Genomic DNA, 9,826 nt, shown 5'->3' with positions numbered 1-9,826 from the left:
ACAAACATTCTGTTTCAAATATGAGTTTTTCAATGCGCGCATAGAACTCCACTTTTTGAGATGTCTTGAATTTAAGGGTCCAAAGATTTGGTTCAGTCGTATGTTTTTATCTTTATAATAAATTTCCCCAATAAAAAAAGATTAACTCCACGAAATGGCACAATTTTTAATGAAAATTTATAATATTTGAAGAATGTTTTTAAAAAATACATAAATATTCACTGCGTAATATTCACTGCATATTAAAAAATATGCAGTGAATAGCTTATATCGAAATAATCCATTCCACTGAATTGGAATTTCGTATGTAACTTACATTTTTGCTTTCACGAAACTGATTCATGAGAATTAAGATGAAACGGTACTAATCCGCTTCAGGAAGATGTAAAAAAATCGCCAAACTATTATTTGCGCCAGTGATGCTTAATCAATTGTGGTGATAGGTCTTGTGGGAAATAGCTATCTCATATAAGATACGATAATATATTTTTCACGTAATAAATTTTTACGTTAGTTAGGTAATAGTTTTCTTACTGCCCTGAAATGGAAAAAACCACTTAAACACAATCGGGGGACCGGGTGCAAGCGAAAAGTCGATAAAAATGTAGACCTCCATCAACTTTTTTTTATTTTATTTATTTTCTTAAATACATGAAAATTAAATAAGATTAAATATTCGATAAAATAAAAAGATTTTTTTTTTTAAATTAATTTTCCCTGCACACGGCTGACTGAAAAGTATCCACAGTCGTAATTGTAACCTTTTTGAAAATAATAACGGTTCTACTTCCTTTTGGGAGACAGTAAAAGTTCACTTCTAACATTGAAGGAAAAAATGGGAGTTTCATAAACAATCATCGTCACATAATCTTACACAAATACAATTAGCGTCAATATTAATTTTCTTATTATCAATTTTTACGAAACAATATCCTTCCAATTGGCTCTTGGGCAGGATAGCCTGGTTGGTAGGGCGTTGGGCCCATGTCCAAGAGGTCGTGAGTTCGATCCTCGCCAGCCGATGACAAAAATGATGACTGGTGCAAGCTAAATCTGTCGGGGTTACTAAGTGCTCCAAGTTCCCATTTAAAATCATTACGTGTGGGAGAACCTGATCAGAGATTGATCGTGGTCTGATTCAGGTCTATCAGCGGATGGATGGATGGATGGTGATGTGTCCTCCCAGTAAAACGAACTGTGACGTATGTATGTGGCAAAAGTCGAATACCGCATAATTTGTCTTTTCCAGCAAAATGTCTTCATTTATTTTATGGGATTAGAATACCGACAATGCCAACCTTCATCTATATACATGTTAAAGAGGAATTGAATAATTGTAGTGGTAGTTACGCTATATTACTCCAGCACTAGAATTTTATATGTTGTAGAATTCGATGAACGGATACCACTAATTACTTTATTGCTGCTTTGCGAGAGGCCGATACAACTGTATTAAGATTACCGGCCTTTGAATGCTGGTCGTGAGAGCTGCATCAAGATAATCATGGTTGTGGGTGCGGTCGCTCCTGTGCTGCAATCGAGTGTGTACAGATCACCATTATGTTTCATCGAGATTGAGTTGCAACAACGTAAGGAGGCCAACGTCGTGGTCACATATAGCGAGTCAACAGTTCATTATGTTCCATCCATCAAACTAGACGTGTTCATATCGAAGTAGACGTGTTCAGATAACGTACGAGTCACTAATCTGTAAAAACACAGGGTAAATGTTTTGCCAATATTTGGTACAAAGTTTCTAATTGCACCATAAATTGATTAAATTAAAAATTGTTTGATTTAGGTTGCACGATAAATTGGTAAATATGATCGAGAAATACCTTCATGGTGCAATTGATAGAGCCAAACATTCGTACTATGAAAAGCACAAGCTTTACTGTGACCGATAACTTATTTTTTATCTGCTGTTTGCTTAACGATTTTGCTGTTGAAGCTTGCTATCATGTAATGAAAGTTATCTTTAAAATAGTCTGTTTCTTTTGCAGGTAAGTAATCTTTTCTTTTTATTTGCTTAATTACAGTTCATATCTTTCATATCATCTTTTTTTTTTAAAAAAAGTATCTGTTTCGAAAGAGTTAATTTCAAATTTCTTCCAGGAAACTACATCCGTTGTATAGTAATTAAATATTTTAAAATCTATATTAGCTCTTTTTCTGTAAATACGGAGATACATCCATTTTATGCGCACAGAAAATGCAATAACAGTGAGAAATAAACGGTAAATACGGCAATCCTTAGCAGCATACCTTTCCGCCAAATTTACAATCTGTGAAAAATTTCTAGGTCCGCGTTTTAATTGCATTCTACTGGACAAAAAAAAATAGCAAGTACTTTCTGTTAGGATTAAAACTTTTAATAAATATCTGTGCTTCTGTTTTGATTTTCATGTTCTACACGAATTTTCTTTTGATTTTCAACTGATTTTCTTTTGTAATGTCTCATATTTCCACGAATGTCTGTGTATGCATTCTTAAATGACTTGAAATGCTGAAATGTAAAATTTTCAAAGCGAATTATACTCCGTTTCATCTTAAGCTGCCACTAGAGAAAAAGACAGGTAGACCTGTTTGCAGCCGTTTTAAAGGAAACTGGGTTTCTCTTTAAGTTAGTTGGGTGCACGAGGTAGGAAAAAAGCAAAGAAAATGGCCAATATTGGCGTTAAGGAAAACAAAGCGCTATTTTTTTTTTTATTCACTAAGAATCTTACTGAAATTATGAACAAAATACCGACAACAATAAGATTATTTTAGAGCATTTAGAAATAAGCTGATTTCTTGTTATGAGTTTTTAAAAAAACAGATTTTCCTCTTCTTCTTTTTCTTTTTTTTTTTTTTTTCCTTTTTTTTTAAACTAAGCGAAACAAATTTTAAACGAAACAAAATATCGTATTTCAAAAGTTAATATTTATTTTTTTCTTAAATAAGAAAAATACTTCGATGCTCATAAATACTTTACTTTAAATACTTATAAGAAATAAGTATTAAGAATTTGCATAGTAATAAGAATTTGCTTCAGCCTGAAATTAAAATTCTTTTTTTTTCCCTCACCTTTAAAGAATTAGTGGTACTTACTTTTTAGCATCTCTTCAGCAATTTTTTATTTTTATAGACTTAAATAATCAAACTATAATTTTATTTATGTAAATTTGGTGTTCTACTTGTATAATAAATAATAAAGAAAAGTTACACTATAGTATAACTATAATCCATTATTTTTTCTTTAAATAACGCACTTATGATAGCACCTTTTCTCCGAATTTGGGAATAATAAAATATCAATTTATGATGCAATCTTCTCCAGTTTTTGGGATCGTTATAAATACTTAATAATGATGCTAAATTTCTCTGCTTTTTAGCACTTTAAGATTGCTTAATAATGGTGCAACCTTGCCCTGCTTTTTAGCACTTTAAAAATACCTAATAATGGTGCAACCTTCCTCCTTTCATGTTCCTTTCAAAAATACCAAATCATGGTGCAACCTTCCTTCGCTTTTAGTTTCCTGCAAAACACTTACTTTTAGTGCAACCTTTCCCTGCTTTTAGGTCTTTTCAAAACACCCATTTTTGGTGCAACCTCCTCCCGATCTTTGAAACTAGTGAAAGCACCTATATATCTGTATAGTAAAACTGTGCACCACTTTATGTAGCCAACAAATGAATACCAATGTTTGGAGCAACATAGCTCGAAATGTTTTACAATGTAGGTTATCGACAATGTCAACCGTCATCAATCAAAAGATACTTCAAAATAGGATCGAGTTGACATGTCATATATATATACTAGTGAATGGAAACTGAATAATTGTAGTGGTAGTTACGCTGCAACCTAATGAACTTTTCATTACGGTTCCCTTTGTTTTCCGATTCTCAATATTTTGATCCAGAGTCAATGACTATTTTAAATAATGATGACGACTGTGTATGCAAAAATATCCTGGGAATAAGGAAAACTCGAGCATTTAGAATATGTTTAAAAAACTTTTACCTTGACTTAATCAAATACTGGGATTCAGAAATAGTCTACTAGGAAAGCAAAGCAGATGTTCTTTACACTGTCTAGTTCTATGCAATACAAAAGAGCTATATCCTACTACATTTTAACTGAAAAAGATAAAGTTTGAAACAAGGTTCAGCTTCTGGGCAAACTTCATTTCAGAATAATAAACTTTTATAATTGCCGCCAGATTGATATAGAATTTAAGTTAACTTAATTGAATTCTTGAGTGTAATAATTGAAAAGTTGTAAACGGAAAACAAAGAAGAAAAAAAAATTTTCTTCTCAAATTGAATCGTTTCTTATATCCTTTAGTTGTTTTCCAGATCATGTTGTTTTCTGTAAGATGTTGTTTTCTACAACATGCTGTTTTCCACAACATGTTGTTTTCTACAACATGTTGTTTTCTACAACATGTTGTTTTCTACAACATGTTGTTTTCCACAAACTGTTGTTTTCTACAACATGTCCTCTTTTTAAAAATATTTCCACCTAATTTATAACGCCTTTTTTTACATAAAATTACAGATAATACACCGTTTAAAACAGAATAATTTAAACGAACGTGTCATGATTTCCACAGTATTATACCATACTTATATCGATTGTTTGAAAATAATAAAAAAATCCTATACAAATTTGCGTTATCTTTGCTGCAAGTTATCTTCGTTGATTGACAAATCAGAAAGGGAATAAATAAAAGAATAAGTAGATATTTCCTATCTCAAATGATATTTCAAAGAACAACGTGTACAAATCCTAAACCTTCATTTTAGCATTGTTTATGCAAAAGAGCTTGACTAGTTTCGCATAAGGGAGTTTTGAGAGGTGCTGTCACGAAAAATTAATTAATTAATTTTTGAAACACAGCAGAATCTCTCTTCATCAAATAGACAAAATTTAAAGATTCAAACAAAATTTATGCCCAATGCTGATTTTAAAGCTTCTACCAATTTCTTTATACGTGGTAATGTTTATCAGAGTATGTATGTTGATGATACGACATGGTGATGATGATATCTATTTTACTTTATATTTTATTTGCAGATAATTACTTTTAAAATAAAATATAAAAGTATCATAGCGTTGCCAAATAAGTAATGAATATTATTTTAAAATCTATCATAAAAATAAAAAATTTAAAAATTAAGCATGATTAGAAAAATTCATTAAAATATGAAGCGTCACTTCATTCACTATTTAACCTCACTGATTGTTTCGCAATTCATCGAGGTTTGTTTTTAAGTAGATGCTTTTCAAATAATAAAATGCAAATAATAATTATAATTTTATTTAAACATATTTGGCTAATAAATTAATCGAAATGACATTACCTTGGTTTGAAAATTGTTCTAGAAAAAAAAAGTTTTTTAAACGTAGGCAAAAATAAGAAAAAGAAATCACAAAGCAATTTTACTCGTTAATGATAGTTATAAATGTTGAAAAAGAAAACGGTTTTTATCTTATATATCTTGACTTAAGTTTATTACATTTTTTTAAATTATCATATAGATGTTAATACTTCTAGTTGACAACATCTAATTTCTCCCTTTCATGGTTTTCGCTTTAAAAAAAATCTCGAGAGAGATAAATAAATTTTCCTACAACAATGGATAATTCGTAACTAAAAACAAAAAGAGCAAGAAAAATTTGCGAAGAAATGCTCTTAAAAAGAAAGTATTTTACATTTTTTATGCACAAAAAGGTTTAAAAGGAAAATTAATAACCACTTAAATTACTTTGAGCTTACAGCTGATAATTAGTCGTATATTTTGGAGTTATATGTGTCAATTATATCTGAAAAATAACCGATTCTTGGAAAAAATCCATTACATAAAAACGCATGGAAATAGTGGTACACTGTTTGCTGCGGCAGATCTCCAAACCAATTTAAACCAAAGAAAAGGGAAAAAAGGACTTTTTGTAGTTCAAAAAGAAGACTTAACAGGAACATTCATTGATAAAACTATTTATATTCAGGTATTAATTTAATAAATAATTCAGTAAGTAGGTAAATTATATATTATTCACCTATTAGCAAACTAAATTATTTACCTATTTATAATCAGGTGAATAATTTAGTTTGCTGCATTTATAAAAACATTAAATAATTAATCAAGCAAAACTTATTTAGAATTTAGAATTATTTAGATAAGTTTTTGCAGTTAGTTTCTTAAATTAATATTTTTAAAAGTGCCACGATTTTTGAGATTGCTTCTTGATTGGAGTTTTCAAAAACAAAACAAATCTTGAATTCTACAAAAACAAAAATATTCACTAAAGAAATGTTTAAAGAATCCAATCAACGAGTCTGTTCTCAAAACGTTCTTAACATGCGCACGTGTAAGACATTGCTATTTTTTCAACGGATTTCATTCGAAGCATCTCTGTGATATTATAGTATACTAGCTCTTCATTTGGCAACTAACTTGGTAAGTTTTAAAAATTATTTTGTACAACACATAAACTTTAATTATAACCAAATGCAGGTCACAACTGTATGTAAAGATTCTAATTCTTCAACCCCTCCTCCAAACCCTACAACCTAATTAGTTTCAAACAATGTAAGTATTAACCAAATTTCTTTCACCGTCAATAGCTTGCTCAAGGCTTTACCCACGCAAAAGAACTTTGATTTCAATTTTAATTATTTTTAGGAGATATCCGCGTTATCGTCTAATCTCTTTGTGCATTGAATTTTAGTAATAATTTAAGAGCTGTCTGGCTGCTGTACGAATTCGAGACACTTCAGCGTAGTAGACAGCAAAAGTACTAAAATTGTTTCCATCTCTGTAAGATAAGAAACTTACCGCAATGCTCCATTACGGGCTGTGATACTTCCTTACGCACCTCTCGAGACATATAACTTGAATTTCCTGTGATATGTATGTAGGCTATTGCTCAAAAAAGGTACGCTTAATCACCAATAATTGGTATGACAGTATGTGGCACCATTTTATGTTTAAAAATTCTATAGCCATTTTAGAAAGGTTCAAAAAATAAATCTAAATAATTATTTCGTAACTGAATTTTTATTTATAAAAAATACTAAATCATTCTTAATAAATACGCAAAGTATAATACTTTACAACACAACTTAAATTATTTCTGAAGACAACCAAACAAAATAAATAATAACTTTAGTGCGTAAATATATATATATATATATATATATATATATATATATATATATATATATATATATATATATATATATATATATATATATATATATATATATATATATATATATATATATATATATATATATATATATATATATATATATATATATATATATATATATATATACATATATATATATATATATATATATATATACAATATTACAATATTAGAAAGCACTCCTTTTTGAGGATATAATCGTGTGAGCTGTTGACGAGATTATATCTTTTCATTATTTTGTTTCCCGGCTATCTAATTCTTTTTAAATATATTTTTAAAATATTTCATTTTTAATAATTTTTCTTCTTTTTTTCAATAGTCTTTATTAATTTCAATGTTTTCTCTATATTTTTAACTTATTTTACGCGTTCTATATACTTGTAGCTAAGTAAATGCTAACTTGTAGTAAATGCAGTAAACAAAACTTATTATTTTTCTCAATATACTTTATTTACATCCTGAAAACGAACCGGCGGGTATAACTTAACAAAATGGATCACATTTAAAGAACCAATGAGCCACATTATGACCAATTTATCACACCTTCTGTCTAAAGTTTCCATAGAAAAAATATTATAATATTAAATTAAATAATTGACGTTTTGAGTAACGAAGCTAAACAACGGGACTCACTCTCGCAAATAAAAATGGTAAAACAAAGTTTCCCGATTCGGAAAAGCATATTTAACGAACTTACACTATGAGTTTCCCGATTCGGAAAAGCATATTTAACCAACTTACACTATAAGTTTCTCGATTCGGAAAAGCATATTTAACCAACTTACACTATAAGTTTCCCGATTCGGAAAAGCACATTTAACCAACTTACACTATAGGTTTCCTGATTCGGAAAAGCATATTTAATCAACTTACACTACAGAAAAATACTTAGTAAAATTCGATTGTTTGAATGTTCAATAATGGATGTCAATAATCATTTTTCCTAACTATCAGAAAAAGAAATTTTTCGTCTAAAGATGTCTTCTCTCTTTTGCGATTTAATCCACTTTTCTTCGTAGTCTTTTCACCAGCGCAAGATTCTTGTATTACATAACAACAAATCCTATCAACGACATAAAGCTTCCATTTATTAATAAGAAATGGGTCTTTGGGTAACTCCCTTAAGGTCATAATCTAATATGTATGATGAAAGGTCTATGCAGTCTGCGAACTCCATAGAACTTTTCACTAAATTCCTGTGTCCGATAATTCTCATCGAACATTATTTAATTTGCAAGTAATCAAGTTAAATGCAATGACCATTCTTAGGTAAGTTATAGCAAACACGAATTAAAGTCCTTTTTTAAGAAACAAACTTACAGCTAAACAATGTTTTTCAACAATACAAAATTAATTTATAAATTCTAAGTTGCTAATTCAACATTTGATTCAAAAAAATACGCCCTGTATGAAATTCAATTCGTCTTTCACATTAAATCATTCAAATCAAGTCTTTTCTTCCTTCCATTATTGCATTCGATCAGTGGATTCGAATTGGTTTAAAAAAAATTTAATGAAGCATGTTTGAGGTATGTAAAAATAGAATTCAGAATCTAGTGTTCATTTTTCGTATAAGCGAAATTGTAATATTTTATTATAAAGATTTAAAACCGATCATGCATCTTTATTAGAAAAATTTCATAGTGAACATTTTTACAGATTTTAAACGCAGCCATGTACAGCGTGTAAAATAAAGAGAGAAAAAACTTTTCTTATATAATGGTAACCTTTTAGAGCACTAAGGTGAGATCTTAATGGTTAGATTTTTATTGATTATTTCACCTTAAAATTTCCGATACAATTTTAGAATAAATTCCCCTTTAAATCTCCCATTCTGAACTAAGTCGTCAACATTGCATTTTACATGTTTCGGAAGATATTGACCCAGTACAGCAAATATCCGTTTTCAGTTAATTTGAGAAAACTAAATGCATAAGATTAAAAGCATATTAAAAGCACTCCACGCAAACATACTAGAAGAATAAAAATTGAACATAAAACAACATATAATTAGACAAGTAACATAAAACCATTAAAAGATTATAAGCATTTAAAACACTACAGCATTAAAAACATTGGAAACATTAGAACATAGAATGAGTATAAGAAATATCAAAAACATAAACATAAACAAAAATAAATAGAAAGTCATTCAGTTTGCAGGGCTTTTAATAGTAAACAAACCCCGCAAACTGAAAACTTAAAATATTGTCTGCACGAATTATAGCACACTTAAGGCCTACCCCTCCAAACGCCCAACCTACCGAAAAAACGAGGGTGCTCTCTCCAGAATAGAAATTCTGCCTTTGGACCTGCAAGCCACATTTTGAAAACATCCAAACTTCTATACTTAAGATACTTAAGGGGACATCATGATCAGTAATGCACGAAACATAAATAATTTCTGCCAAGTTCTAAACTATGGGCTCTTCAATTATATTATTACTTGTATTGTTGACATTAGAAAAACTGATTCTATTGTTTTGTTTGAGTTTGAGCTTAACGATTTATTTAATATTGAATTAAATATTAAATTTAATTTTAGTTCTGATGCTTTATTCAATACGTTGACATAATTTTAATAACACCATTTAACTTGTGGTTTTTACTCATACCTAAGTTTTTACA

Source organism: Parasteatoda tepidariorum, chromosome 7, assembly GCF_982258835.1.
Source record: "Parasteatoda tepidariorum strain Cologne lab strain chromosome 7, Ptep-v5.0, whole genome shotgun sequence".
NCBI lineage: Eukaryota > Metazoa > Arthropoda > Arachnida > Araneae > Theridiidae > Parasteatoda > Parasteatoda tepidariorum.
This window is presented reverse-complemented; position numbering follows the sequence as displayed.